This window comes from Pogona vitticeps, chromosome 2 (genome assembly GCF_051106095.1).
Source record: "Pogona vitticeps strain Pit_001003342236 chromosome 2, PviZW2.1, whole genome shotgun sequence".
In the NCBI taxonomy this organism is placed as follows: domain Eukaryota; kingdom Metazoa; phylum Chordata; class Lepidosauria; order Squamata; family Agamidae; genus Pogona; species Pogona vitticeps.
In genome coordinates this window covers 49,435,740-49,451,622 of record NC_135784.1, presented here as the reverse complement: position 1 = coordinate 49,451,622, position 15,883 = coordinate 49,435,740, and the positions used below count along the sequence as shown (strand labels likewise).

General features: G+C 42.7%; 1 protein-coding gene across 13 annotated transcripts in view; it reads right to left on the bottom strand.

The window, feature by feature from the left end:
* Positions 1–14,405, bottom strand: part of CHL1 (cell adhesion molecule L1 like) — a 304,506-nt gene extending 290,101 nt beyond the window's left edge. For 6 of the 13 annotated variants that reach the window (XM_072989445.2, XM_072989447.2, XM_072989449.2 and 3 more), the window contains exon 1: positions 11,859–11,995. The gene's annotated coding sequence lies outside the window, so the exon portion shown is untranslated. Of the gene's footprint in view, positions 1–11,659; positions 11,723–11,858; positions 11,996–13,561 lie in introns of those variants that run through there. The other 7 variants (XM_020791014.3, XM_078385206.1, XM_078385211.1 and 4 more) reach the window with 3 other exon arrangements.
* Positions 14,406–15,883: the final 1,478 nt, after the last annotated feature.

Here is a 15,883-nt window from a genome sequence, read left to right as displayed (position 1 = left end):
TGAAAGGGATACAAAGGCTGTGAAAAGCAGAATTTGGAAAATATTTTTTTTCTGGATACAATTTATAGAATACCATACCCACCATGAGAATTCTGGAATTTATTTATTTATTTATTTGTTTGTTTGTTTGTTTGTTTGTTTGTTTACTTACTTACTTACTTACTTACTTACTTACTTACTTACTTACTTACTTACTTATTTAAATTATATGCCACCCACTCTGCCCAAAGGTCTCTGGGTGGCTTACAATTAAAATTCAACTAAAATAGTAGTCCAAAACAACATCAACTTTTCCAAACTCTACTAAAAACTACTTCTAGCACTGAAAACCTTTTATCCCAACTTTATCCTGAGAAGTAATTTGAAACCATTTGCTTTGGAGTAAAAGTTGTTTTTTCAGACGACAAGACTTCAGACATAAAAAATACTTTTATTGAAAGAGAAAGAAGAAAGTGTTAAAACAGGATTGCAGATGAACATTAAGAAGAGCAAAATCATGACTATAGAAGAACTAAACAAGTTTAATGATGACAATGAAGATACTGAAATACAGTAGTTAAACATTTTGTATATTGTGGTTCAATTATTGATCCAAATGGAGAGTGCAGTGAAGACATCAGAAGACTGAGATTGGAAAAGCAGCAATGAAGGAACTAGAAAAGATCATCAACTGGAGATCAAGATCATCCACACTCAGGTATTCCCAGGTGTGAAAGCTGGACAGTAAAGAAACCTGACAGGAAAAAAAATGATTCGTTTGAAATATGATTCTGGAGGACAGCATTGCTGGACCATCACCAAAAAGACAAACAAGTGAGTTGCAGATTATATCAAGTCCGAACTATCTCCGGAGGCAAAAATGATGAAACTGAGTCTAATATTTGTAAGCATCATGAGAAGGCATTTTTTCCTAGAAAATACAACAATGCCAGCAACAGTAAAAGAGGAAGACCAAATGTGAGATGGATTGACTCCCTAATTTATTTAGGCTTGAGTTTAGAAGAGTTGAGCAGGACTGATGCATTTGCAGATGTCTCATTTATGAGGTTGTTAAAAGGCACATAACAAATTTCAGCCTGCTTTCCCTTCCTGCTACCTTATATATAGGTTGCTCACATGATTATCTGCAACAGATAGACCAGTACAATATTGCTTCATAGGTGCTTCAGGTTCAAACTACAGGAGATTCCTTATTTGCAATTAGTACATTAAAAAACATCATCGCTCCAGAGAGCATAATTTCAGAACTTCAGTGTCTGCACAATCACCTTTCAAGCTCATTATTTACCTCCCAAGGAATAATCAAAAGTAAGATAATTTGCAACTTAGTTGTTGTTGTTTAGTCATTTAGTCATGTCCGACTCTTCGTGACCCCATGGACCAGAGTACGCCGGGCCCTCCTATCTTCCACTGCCTCCTGGAGTTGTGTCAAATTCATGTTGGTTGCTTTGATGACACTGTCCAACCACCTCATCCTCTGTCGTCCGCTTCTCCTCCTGCCTTCACATTTTGCCAATATCAGGGTCTTTTCCAAGGAGTCTTCTCTTCTCATGAGATGGCCAAAGTACTGGAGTCTCAGCTTCAGGATCTGTCCTTCCAGTGAGCACTCAGACTTGATTTCCTTTAGATTTGATAGGTTTGTTCTCCTTGCAGTCTAGGGGACTCTCAAGAGCCTCCTCCAGCACCACAATTCAAAGGCATCAATTCTTCGGTGGTCGGCTTTCTTTATGGTCCAGCTCTCACTTCTATATATCACTACAGTAAAAACCATAGCTTTGACTATTCGGACTTTTGTTGGCAAGGTGATGTATCTGCTTTCTAAGATGCTGTCAAAGTTTGTCATCGCTTTCCTCCCAAGAAGCGGGCGTCTTTTAATTTTGTGGCTGCTGTCTCCATTTGCAGTGATCATGGAGCCCAAGAAAGTAAAATCTGTCACTGCCTCCATATCTTCCCCTTCTATTTCCCAGGAGGTAATGGAACCAGTGGCCATGATTTTAGTTATTTTGAGTTTCAGACCGTTTTTTGCACTCTCCTCTTTTACCCTCATTACAAGGTTCTTTAGTTCCTCCTCACTTTCCGCCATCAGAGTGGTATCATCTGCATATCGGAGGTTGTTGATATTTCTTCCGGCAATCTTAATTCCGGTTGGGATTCCTCCAGTCCAGCCTTTCGCATCATGTATTCTGCATATAAGTTAAATAAGCCGGGGGACAATATCCAGCCTTGTCATACTCCTTTCCCAATTTTGAACCAATCAGTTGTTCCATATCCAGTTCTGTTACTTCCTGTCCCCCATATAGGTTTCTCAGGGGATGGATAAGGTGGTCAGGCACTCTCATTTCTTTAAGGACTTGCCATAGTTTGATGTGGTCCACACAGTCAAAGGCTTTTGCATAGTCAATGAAGCAGAAGTAGATATTTTTCTGGAACTCTCTGGCTTCAAAACCAAGCTAGTTTCAAAGTTAGCATGCAACTCAGCATAGGCCTGCTCAGGTGCCAAGTTGATAAGGACCTAGTCTAGTAAAAATATCCCAGTTTTGTTCTTTGTGTCTTCGGAGGGCCAGTGATTTATACAACGACAAAATGTGACTGATTTTGAACTAGCAACGCTTTTCTTGTGTCAGCTTCAAATAGGCAATTCATCTTTGTCAAGGCAGGAAACTAGAAAAGCAAAGGTATGGACTAGGGATTCCTAGGATAGAGAAAATGTATTCAGAAAAAGAAATCCTGCCAGCTTTTAATTCTTTGTGGCTGATGCAAAGATTTTTTTTAAGCATGAGCCAGAAACTTGTTGCCAGTGTTTTGGACTGGACAATTCAGATGGGATTTTTAAATTTCAATTTTATGAATGCTATTAAAAGTTTAATATTTTCCCTTTGGATTTAAAATGTAATTCTGCTTTTGGGGTTGCAAACCAGTTATCTTCCACTAGAAGAAAAGCAAAATGTTTGCTGCTTATATACTGCCCTTCCAGTAAGCTAAGTACTCATTTTACTGTACTCAAAAGGATGGAAGGCTCTGGCTGCCAAAATCAAATGCTGATCATGAACAGAGTTTTGACTAAAATATTACAGTTTAACCACTGTACCACATTGCCTAAGTAGAATTCTACTCAGAAAACTATCTAGCAGGACAGAGGTAAGTGATATTTGCTGACACCCTTCTCCCATTACAACCCTTATTGGTATATCTCCAATTCATCGTTTAGTCGTTTAGTCGTGTCCGACTCTTCGTGACCCCATGGACCAGAGCACGCCAGGCCCTCCTATCTTCTACTGCCTCCTGTAGCTGTGTCAAATTCATGTTGGTTGCTTCGCAGACACTGTCCAGCCATCTCATCCTTGGTCGTCTCCTTCTCCTCTTGCCTTCACACATTCCCAACATCAGGGTCTTTTCCAAGGAGTCTTCTCTTCTCATGAGATGGCCAAAGTACTGGAGCCTCAGATTCAGGATCTGTCCTTCCAGTGAGCACTCAGGGTTGATTTCCTTTAGAATTGATAGGTTTGTTCTCCTTGCAGTCCAGGGGATTCTCAAGAGTCTCCTCCAGCACCACATTTCAAAGGCATCAATTCTTCGGTGGTCTGCTTTCTTTATGGTCCAGCTCTCACTTCCGTACATCACTACAGGAAAAACCATAGCTTTGACTATTCAGACTTTTGTTGGCAAGGTGATGTCTCTGCTTTTTAAGATGCTGTCAAGATTTGTCATCGCTTTCCTCCCAAGAAGCAGGCGTCTTTTAATTTCGTGGTTGCTGTCTCCATCTGCAGTGGTCATGGAGCCCAATTATCTCCAATTACTACAGTTAAAACATCAAAACAGCTTTTTGGGGTGGGGCGGGGTGGGGTGGGAGACCACTGGGGAAGGCAAGCATTCATTTTCAGTACTACCAGCAGAAAAGCTCACTGGAAGAGAAGCTTTATGTACATAGAAAACCCATCCAACAATGGACAAAAAACAGGGATGTGCACTAGAACAAAAATTTGGATTCACAATTCAGAATTACAATGTTTAGATTCAGAATTCAGATTTTAAAAAATCATAAATTAAATATATCTGGAACTCTATTACAATCAATATGAATGCTGCACAGTCATTATTTTCCCTTTTAAAAACACAAACAAGCAAAATATTTTTAACAGTTTGCCCTGTGTCTTCTGACACCTTCTCAGTGATTGTGTGTGCTGAGCAAAAAGAGTACATACCAACAGCCAGCAGTGTCTAAGTATTGGGAAATGACTGGTGATTCTTACACATCACAGTAAGGAAGCCTCTAGCCCCCAAAGGACCCACTTCATTTGCCAGCAGCAATGCCCTAAGCTGAGTGTTTGGCTGGCTGAGCATGCTACTAATAGAGAGGTGGTTTAATCTCCTTTTTGCAGTGCATGCATTAATCCACATGAGCATCAATTGAACACTGTGGAAAATGCTTCCATATTTTTGACTTCTTGGGAGTTTCAGTTTTTGACTAACTGTTCCTAGCAGAGATTGCTGATGTGCCATCACTAGTTGCAACAACTAGTGGGGCAAGTGCAGCTGGAGGGGCAGAGGCAATATACAATGAAATGCAGAGAATGCAAATATAAGCTGAGGGTTCAGAAAAAGACATGGAGAAAACTGTTGCAGTGAAGGCTTGCACCACAGTATACCCTAACAGCAAATGTTCATGTTATTTATAAGCAGCTATGCCCACCTTAATGTGGGCAAGGAACCAACTGCCAAATAACAAAGTTCCAGGGGTAGATAACATTCCTGTAGAACTGCTGATATTAATCACAATTGATAGAATCATGTGCCAGAAAATTTGGGAAATCAATACATGACCACAAAACTGGAAACAATCTGTGTTTATTCCCTTACAAAAAAAGGGGGATTCAAAGGTTGTTCTAAATACCTCACGATTGCTCTCCTCTCACACGCTATTAAGATCTTACTGAAAAGTATACAACAACATATGGCATCAATCATCGAAAAGTAACTGCCAGATGTCCAGGCTGGTTTCCTTCAGGATTGTGACATCCGTAATCACATTGCAAATATTTATGAACACCAAAAGAACATCTACATGTGCTTCATCGATTACAGGAAAGCTTTCAACTTTGTTGACCATAACAAATTATAGAGAGCTCTAGAAGACCTTGGGGTGCCACTGCATTCGGTGAAGTTGTGAAATCACCCAATGAAAATCAGGAAGCCATTGTACAAACTCAGTATGGAGACACTGACTGGTTTAATATCAAGAAAGGTGTGTGGCAAGGTTCCATACTGTCACCTTTATTATTCAACTTTTACGGTGAAATGATAATCAGAAAGCTAGAGTTAGAAGAATCAAAAATCGGGGTAAAATTGGTAGAAGAAACATCAATAGTCTTTGATATGTAGATCATACAACCCTCCTCTCAGAAACCCATTAAGATATAAAGTATCTGATTAAGAAACTCAAAGAAGAAAGTGAGATGTTTGTCCTCTTGTTGAATAGTAAAAAGACCAAATTCATGACAACTGAAAAGAATTGAACCATCAGAATAGTAATTGGTGGAGAGGAGGTTGAATATGTGGAAGAATTAATCTTTTTTGGTTGACTGGTCAATCAAAATAGAAACTGCAACCAAGAAATAAAATGTTGAATCATGCTAGGTCACAATGATAAGTATGAATCAAATATGGAAAAGGAAGGATGTCAGCTTGACAACCAAGTACAGATTAGTTTACACCATTGTGTTTCCCATAAATACATATGGCTGTGAAAGTTTGACTATGAAGAACATGGACAGAAGGAAAACTGATTCTTTTGAGCTATGGTGTTGGAGGCTTTTGCACATTCCATGGACTGCAAAGATAATGAATAAAGAAGTGCTAAAGCCAGACATGTCACTGGAAAGGAAAATAGCAAAATTAAGACTTAGTTATTTTGACCATGTCATGTGATCAACATCATTGGAGAAAGACATTAAGTTTGGAATGGTCAGTGGTAAAAGATGATGAGGACAACAAAGAACACACTGGTTGGATGTTGTAAAAGCAGCCACTGCCCAAAATATAAGCAAATAAAAGAAGCTGCACAAGATCAGAAACAATGGAGAGAACTGGTTCATGAAATTGTCAAGGGTCAGTTATGACTGAGTTGATAATTCAATTCAATGCCCACCTTTCAAATGGAAAGAACCACTGTGAAGAAAACACCTTCTGGTGTCTGTGGCTGCTTCTAGATGTCATTGGTGCAGAGAGAGCTCATTTACAGGTTTTGCTCTCATCTTACCCCCTCCCTTGGGAAACCCATGGCAGCCTGAGTCAGGAGACAGTCTCACCCCAATAACTTTGATGCCAAAGCATCTTTAAGTTTCGTTTCTCAAGAAATCATTCCAGGATGCCTGAGAAATAGGTTTTACTTTCAGTTTTTCCTCTAGTAAGCAGAAACTTAGCCCTTTGCTTTTTCATCAATAAAAGTAAATGGGACTCTGAATGTTAGGAATTATTATTACAGACTTTGAAGAACTAAGCATGCCTGGATACATAGATCTGTCAGTTTCAATTTCTCCTATATTCAGGTTTTTTTCTACTCTAAAATTCTTCACATTCCCAATATGAGGAATTTTATGAATGTGGATGGTTATTTTAGAAAACTTAAATTAAAATTTCAAACATGCTAGCTGCACTCTAATTACAGTACAACTAAAGCTACTTTGTGAGAATTTGCAAGTCATAGATTACATAAAGGAAGTCACTATCTATCTATCTATCTATCTATCTATCTATCTATCTATCTATCTATCTATCTATCTATCTATCTATCTATCTATCTATCTATCGAACTTATATGCCGCCCATTTAGACATAGTCTACTCTGGGCAGCTCACAAACACGTAATAAAAAACAATCAATATAAAATAATGGTTCCCGACATTAACACCAAAAACAGAATAAAGAAAGAAAGAGAATTACGTACAAGAAATCCACCAATTGAAGTTAACACCATGGATACTCAGCCAGTCATTAGCACTCATTAAAGTTCATATGCTGCAATGCAAGATGTACATTGTTCCCTTTCTCATTCCATCCATTTGCAGTCAATCATTCAACCCATATGAAAGGGAAATATCATACACTTACAAACGTATCCATTCCTATTTCTCCTTTTGTATTAAGAAAACATCTCAGCCTTTTAAGGTAGCATTGCAAAGGCTACCTTCTGTCATGAGTTCAGGAGGAGGAGGCCTGGAATCAGATGACTTAATTACAGCTGAGGAAAATGCTGGGCAAATAGTATCACAGACAGCTGAATCACCACCAGATTCTCCTCCCCCACTAGCCAGAGTGAGAGATAAGCTTTGGCAGAGACTCACGACACAGAGGTCTGAGGCTCATATGAATGCTTCTCACAGGAACATCAGGTTGACCAGCCCAAAGTTTTAACAGGATGGAACATTTCTAGGAATTAGGCAATTGTTGCTGCTATATCATTTGTACTCAGAGGCTTGGAAGCAACAGGTCAATTCCCTGGCTCCTGTCCATGCTCATGCTTATTGTGAACCTCACTCTCTTGACTCTTGGCTTTCTGACTATGGTTTGTGTTTTGGATGTGACAATTTGGCATCTATTATGTATCTCCTGGACTTCTGACCTTGGACTGGCTTATTGGACTTTCTCCTGCTAAATCCCCTAGGAATGTGACACCTTCCCATCTTCTAATTTTGCATTATCAAAGATGGGAAGCACCAGGAAAACTTGCACCTTGTCAGTGTGCATGTGCCAGCTCTTAATAATAAAGAGTCATATCATACTGATCTCAAGAGAAATGCAAGGACTAATCAATTTATCTGTCCATTCCCCCAACAGCCTTTTCTCCTGGCTGTCTTTAGTCAAGAAACTGCAGCAATAGTTGTCTAATATTGGGATGCCCTGACCACTCATATACTGTAATCAGAATCACTCACATGGCACTGGAATTCCAGTAAGACGGACAATCTTTGCATTCACAGCAGGTGAAACTCTTTCTTCCTCTTTGATCTTCAAATAGCTAATGCCCATAGCTTACTCTTTTATCTCCATATTCCCTCTTGTACCTTCCTGACTTTCAGTTACCTATCTTGCCTAAGGCATCGTATTTAAACTCCTCCTCCCATCTAATTAGGTTTCTAGACTGGGTATATGGCTTCTATAACTCTCCCACTCCTGTTTTTGGCATCTGTTATTCTGTGGTGCCTGTTTTTCTACATCTCCTACCTCTTCTATATGTTAATATATTAATTCTTCATTCTTGTCTATTTTAGAACAAAAGAAATGTATTTTATCTATCCACATTTGAAGATAGGTAGTACTGACTGTACACTTCCTAGAGAGCTTTAGTTGGTGGATAGCTGGAAAGCATACACAGTAATCAAATAATATTGTAATAAACCCTGTATACAAGTAGCCTTATACTCTGGACTGTTGTTATTTGGCTACTATCTCCTTCTTAACACCTTTTGTTAAAATTAGAGATGTGTCATTTCAGCCTAAATGGGTAGAGCAAAACATGTATAGATGAAGATACAGAGGATAGCCCTCACCCTTCTTTTACAGTAGTCATTAATCTGTGTTGGCTAAAAACAATTTATGGGATTATGGGAAGAAGGCATTGTCTTGCTGCATTTTTCTAATTCTTAATTTTACAGCTAATTAGCAATTCAGCTTGTACAGCTCAGCAATCCAACAGTTCAGTATCTACAGAATCCGGAAGGAACATGAATTGGCAGAAGGAAGACCAAAGAAGACCAAAAAATAAAAAATAAAAAAGTGGAAACCATGCAGGGGAAACAGATTCTACTGCATGTCACACATATCTATATTGTCAATGTGCAATATGTATATATCATACAACTAAACAAATGTAATTAGAAGGAAATATTTAAAATGATTGCATATTAGATATTACAACGTGAATAAAAGAGAAAAAAGGGGGAGACAGGTGGGGAGGACTGTACATCACAGGAACTATCCAATAATCACCTGTAAGAATCACATCAATATGTACACATATCCAGTAAAGGAGATGCTAGAGGCTTGATTTAATTCAAAGCATTAGAGAGAGACTATAGAATGTACCAATTTGAGCTCAGCACAGGAATTCAGATGCTATGTAGAATGAACATGCAAAAAGAGGAACAACACTAGCAATGTCTCTCATTGTTGACAGTGCCCATCTGCACGTGGTAGCCGGTTTTCTGATGGGAAGACTCTCTACCTGTGTAATCTTCAGTTTTGAACAATGCATAATCAAGCTTTAAAATCACATGGACAGAGATTGCCTCCTCTTGCATTTAAAAAGCTAGACTACCCCGATTGTACCTTTAGCTTACACAGACCCGGAACACCTGCATAGGACCAATATTTTATGGGAACCCATAGTGGAGACCCACCCCGAAACTGAACATGTGTAGCATATCTGTATAATATGCTTATAACAAATCTTTGAAAAGCTTTCCTTTCTATACAAATACATTGCACTTATAGAAAATAGATCAACCAAGAGAACACAATAATGTAGATAATGCTTCTATAAACTCAAGCCACAATTCACTTGCAGAGGCACTCCTCTTACACAGAAAGGCAAATCTTAAGTAGAAAGCAGAACCACCACATGTACTATTCATACATGGCATTCAGAAAAATTTGGCTTTGGTCCTCCTCTGGTATTTTACTAAATGCGGGGAGGCTCAAGCTGTGCAGGCAAAGAGGACAGATGTATTAGCTCTGTCTTCTGAATCTAAATCTAGCCATACTAAGAAGCAATGAAGTTCTTTGTGTTTGCTGAAATGGGAGAAGAACACTCTGTGCTACCAGCACTTGAAGCCCACCTCCTTCGAACTTTGTCACTCAACATGACAAGTTGAACCTGAGAAGAACTTAGTGTGCACAAATGCCTGAGGAAGGTGCTTTGTCAAATACTGTAAAGCCATGTTTGAAGTATCCACGTCATGTATCTCTTTCCAATGAGTTAGGTCTACATTTAGGGACTTGTGCATAGGTCCCTTTGAGATTACAGTAGTGGGATTTAAACTAGCTCAGAATAACTTTTCCCTTTTATTTCAATGGGGCCTAAGTGTGATGAAGTTTATTTGGATCTAACCAGATGAATTCAAGCCATTTCTAGAGCAAAATGTTTGCATTTCATTTATTTCACCATTTTGGATCTTACATTTCTATAAAACCTTACTATTCAAAGCAGCTTGTAAATATAAGAAATGATGTATCAGAAGAAAATCCCAACCTAGACATGCCAGCAGTCAGACCCATTTTTGCTTGCACTCATTTTTCCCCTCTAAGAGAGTGAGCAAGGATTATATGCAAGTGGAAGGAAAATGCTAAATCCTTTCCACACCCTTGCTGAGGTGTTCCCACCACCACCATTTAGTTTTCTCCCTGTGGAGCTTCAATAATTTCCCTCACAATTAAAAACAAGTGGAAGGAGATAAATTTGGAAGAAGCCTAGCATGGGAAGAGGAGGGGTTAATGCAGCTTCTACCCACTGTAAAGGGATTTGAAATGACCCACATACTGAGTCAGAGGTCCTGTAATGATTTGCAATTCACCTGCAAATTGTGCTTGAAGGAGAGAGAAAAAACACTCCACCTTGCTTTTTCTATGCAAATACATGCCAAACCTTTACAATGAAGCAGGAACTCTAGTGAACCTACATTTTGTTCAATTACTTACCACCCCCAGACTCCATAAACATAACTGAGACCAAACCAGCACTAGCTTTGGTCAGGAAACCAAACCAAATCGGGTAATCTTCAAATTCAGCATCAGGGCTAAGGATCATAGACCTGAACTTACAGTGTGTGAAACAATCAAGTAGGTTTCCCTGGAAAGGTTTTCCCCTTGTATGTGGAAAGCACCTTACCATCATACAACCTTTATGAAGACATCAATGCAGGCCCCCTCCATCTGGATCATCTAAATTACAAATCTCAATGATCTCACAAGATTTTAGGCTAGGCTTCAAGCTAAAGCAGAAATCTATCTTTTCTCAACTTCCTAACATTTGTGACCAGAATGTGTGGCCATTTATTTTCTCTATCTTGTGACCCCTCTCTGTACACAAACACAGGCACAAGTAGAAATTATCCATGTAGGCAAACAGAAAGATTTACCAATTTCCCAGCAGAGCTGAAAATACCCCAGTTCCCTCATTAGTGCCCAGAGCCTACTCATTTGGAGCTGGCTCCAAATCACATTGTGGGTTGGAAACGCCTGTAAATAGATATAATATATATATATATAAAGGACGTTAAAAAGAGAGCCAGAGAAAGGAGTGTGGGCGGTGGTGGCAAGCATGCCATTATGGGGCACTGCCTCACCTCACGCTCAGTCTCTCCCTCCAGCCCCCGCCAATCCACCCTGCCTGCTTCTTTCCAGGGCCCCACCTGTGCTTCCCCCCCCCCCTTCCGCGGTGAATGCACGCGCGTCCAGGAATGCCCCTTTTGGATCCTGGCTCTCTCCACCTGTGCCTCCCCCCCCCCCAAAGTCACAACGAACCCCAGCCGCCACTGGCGAGGTTACAAATAAATCCAGACCAGCAGGTGTGTGACTCGTCTTTCCCCTCAAAAGCGGTCCCACTCGCCCTCAAGGCACACCCCCCAGCCCCTGCCTATCCGAGGAAAGCAAGGCGGCTTCTCACAGCTGGAGGGGTTCCCCCGTGCCCCGTCTTGTTCCCGCGCCTTTCGCGCGCCTGTCACACTGGCACCCGAAGCGGCGGCCGGAGCCGTCAAAGAAGCCAATGGAGATCGATTACCCATCAACACGAGCCCGGGGGAGCACCTCCCTTCTCTCCCGCCCCCCTCATATACCCTCAAGCCCCCAACCCCTTTCCATCTTACCTTGTCTCTTGACGGAGGGGGGGGGGGTGTTGCCGGGAGCGCAGGGCTCTGTCGGTGGGTGTGAGCGCGCGCGCCCGCCCGCCGGCCGGCCCGTGTGTGTGTGTGTGTGCGTGCGTGAGTGCTTGTGTGTGTGTGTGTGTTTGGAGCAGAGGCAGGAGTTTTGCGAGGCGCTCCGGAGCTGGCGCGAGCGGTGACACCGGCGGCGGCGGCAGCAGCCGTGAGAGAGCGAGCGAGCGAGCGAGCGCCCCTGTCCCAGCTCACGAAATTAATTACTATGCCTTCTCTACACCAAAAAAAATAAATAAATAAAAGGGAGGGGAGCAAAGAGGAGGAGAAAAGGAAGAAGGGGAGAAAATATCAACCGTGCAGAAAGGAGGAAGGGTCTCTTCGTGACTGGCATCAATATCTCCTTCGGCGGAGCTTCGAGGGAGTCATGGCAACGAGCCCCTAAACCTCCCAAATCTCTCAGTTGCACACACGCACGCACACGCATACAACACGCCGCTACTGGTCCTGCACCTCAGGGGAGTGGTGGGGTGGTGGAGAGAGAGACAACCAGAGTCCTCTCGCCACTCTTCCCGCCCTATTCCACGCCAGCAAGGCTAAGGGCACCCAGGGCGCTGTTATGAGCAAGGAGACTTCCCTGGGCAAAAAAAAAAAAAAAGGGGGGGGGTGGTGGTGGCTGTTTGTGGGGGGGGGCGTGTCACGGGTCTCCCACCACCGTTGGCGTGGCGTCGTACTGGCTTGACTCTCTGGTACATTCTGGAATACTGTACAAAGGGACCCCCTCATGGTGGGGCGACCCGGGCATTGTTGGAGGGGAAAGAGAGGTGTTACTGTGGGACCAAAGATGTCTTTACACGCCCGCAAAAGTAAGATCTGGGGTGTGTGTGGGGGAGAGAGAGAGAGAGAGAGGCTGTGTCTCTTGCTGGAAAAGAAGCAGGCAGGAATTGACTGACGGGGAGGAGCAGTTTCACCGTTCACCCAGTAGTAATAAATAGACACTTAGGGATACCTGGGGTCCCCCTTTTCTACTGAATCCAGGTGTGAAGCCTTCCTTCCTTCCAAGCATTTTTGACAGAAGAAACGCCGCGGTGAGATAGCAGAAGGAAGAGGCGCAGAGATAGAGCCAGGTGTGGAACTCCTCCCCTTGATCCATAAAAATTAAATGAGCATTCCCTTTGGAGACAAGGCATGGAGGAAAGGAAGGGAGAGGCTCGGAGTCTCTCCCTCCCTCCCCGCTCTCCCGGCTCTCCTCCTTCCCCCGTCGCCCCGATCGTAAAATGAAGTGATAATTCCCTGAACTCTGGACAAGTAATCAAAGAGGTGGTAAGCGGGAGGTGATGAGGTGCGGAGTCGAGGCACCCTAAACTAGATTTTCACCCCCGACAGGATGCAAGGAAGGGGCATCCGTAGGTGTGCGCGCGCCAGCTGGGTGGGGAGAATATGAAGAGACGGAAAGGTGCAAATCAGTGTAAAATGAGCAAGACTTCCCTGGGCAAGAGTAAAATGCCTCGGCGATAACGCTGGGAACGTCCCCTAGAAGGGTGGTAAAAAAAGGGAGACGATCCTCGCCCCCTGCGTGCGAACAGCTTCGCGTGGACGCGCGCCCTGGCCCGCGCGCGCACCCCCGAGATCCTTGCCATGCTGAACCACCCGCGTTACCAAGAGCAACAAGAAGCTCCTTAGGGAGCGCGTCGTACCTTGAAAGATGGACAGAGTTCCTCTTCTCTTCCAAAGCTGTTGCTTGGAGTCAGGAAGAAAACGAGGAGAGGGTTAGGAGGAGGAGGGAGACCGTGGGCACCCCACGGATGGAGAGAGGGAGGCTTCCTTTGGTACGGCTGCCCTCCTCTCTCGCACACGCACAGACATAGGCACACACACCCCTTTTTCTTTCTGTGATTATTGGATGCCAGCCGCCTTCTCCTCCTACTTCACCAGGTGCCCAAGGGCTGAGAGCTACAGGGAGTCCAGTCCTGGCATGTTGCTCCTGCCTGACACTTCTGTTCCCTGACTCCTCAGGTATCTCTAGTGCCACTCCCTTCCAGCCTCATGTGCCTTTTCGGAGCAGCTAGAGGTGTGACTTGGAAAGTCCCCCTGCCTTGCAGAAAGGAGGAGAAGGGTTCTAAAAACTTGGGGTTGGCAGAAGACCCTCCTCACAATACTGATAGGGGGAGAAAAATAGGAAAGAGGCAAAGGGCAGACAATCGACCAGCTGGCAAAGATACTCCCCATGCCAAAAGGGTATTCAGAAGAACTCTTTGCCTTTTAGGGATGTGTCCTTTGAAGAACATTAGTAGATCTCCCGCCCCTCTTCTAAAAAGAAAATAAAGGTGCAACCTTTGTTTTGAATAATCACGTTGTGTCGTGCTGTGGATCCAAGAACCCCTCCTTAGTTCTGGGAAGTAACTAGAGGAATTATGAAATGGTATTGGCTATGACGTAAGGACAAGGAAAATGAATGCTATTTTGTGCATGCATGCATACTGAGCAGCAAGGAAGCTGCCTACACGAGATAGTGGGAGGGTTGGCTGTAGCTGTGTTTGTGCATCCACTTGCATTCACAATGTGTGTGAGGGACATTTGTAACTGCTCCTCCTGGTGAAGATTTAGTCCCTTCCCCCATATGGTTGGTTAAATAGCAGAGAAAAGGAGACTATCTGTAGGTCAAGGTGATGCTTATCTGCACCTTCCACCTTCCCAACTCCTTAGCTACTGCCCTGCTGCTCTAATTATGCTGATTAGTGGGAGGAGGGGTGCCACAAGCCACTTGCAAACAGGTAGTAGGCTGCATATAGCCATGGCAGACAGCCCTGACTTGAACGTGCTACTTAGAATTCGTACAGGAGTCTCTTTGGGTGTTCAGGTACACTACAACCAGTGTCCTCACAATGGTCTTCTTACACCCACTGCAATGGAAACTAATTGTTGCTTTGGTTCTGATTATCTTGCTGAAGCAAGCCCAACTACATAATACTTCAGAAAAATAAAGGATGTGGACAGAAATAAGCTGACCATGGAACAATAAAAGAGTTTTAAAGGCACCTTAAAGACTAACTACGTTTATTTGTCATGAGCTTTACTGGATTGTAGCTCATTTTTGAAGGCACAGTGTGTACCCTCAGTAGACTGACATTTATAACTTTGGTCAAGTGTCATTGTGAGCCTGATGAATATCTGCTCCAGTAAATGCCTGCCTCTGGAAGTTATACTCTGTATATTTGAATAAGTGGGCTACAGTCCACGAAAGCTTATGCCGAACAAAACCTACAACTCTCTTTGATCTTTTTAAGGGGCCTCATGGAGTAGGAGCCTCATGGTGCAGTGGTTAAACTACAGTACTGCAGCCAAAACTCTGTTCACAGCTGGGGTTCAGTTCGGCATCGAGATTCATCCGTCTGATAAATTGAGTACGCAGCTTGCTGGGGTGGGGTTGCGAGATGTGTAGCCTGCATAATTAAATTGTAAACTGCCCATAAAGTGTATTCGCGAAGGCTTTCACAGCCGGGATCTAATGGTTGTTGTGGGTTTTTCGGGCTCTTTGGCCATGTTCTGAAGGTTGTTCTTCCTAACGTTTTGCCAGTCTCTGTGGTCGGCATCTTCATAAAGTGCTTTGGTGCTATGGGGCAGTATATAAGCAGCACACTTTTTGTTGTTGTTGCAACACTTTTTGTTGTTGTTGCCACACCAGTTTCAGCAATTTTGATGCCATATTCTAAACTGATATGTGCTTGTAAGTGATTATATTTGGCCCAGTCAGACTATGAACTGGCACTTGGCACTTTACACATTGAATACTTGTGACAAAACATTTGCATTAGCTCTCCTTTGTTTAATCCTGTCCACCATGCATATCCATAATATCCATTATTCTTTAATTATGGGGTGGGGCAGCAGAGGGGATTTGCTTCCCTTACCCTTTTAAACAGAGACCAGGAGTTCATTAAAATGGGAAATATTTTATCTCAGTTCTGCTCTGGATTTGACAAATCTGAGAGTGGAATAATTCCACAGAGTAGGAATTC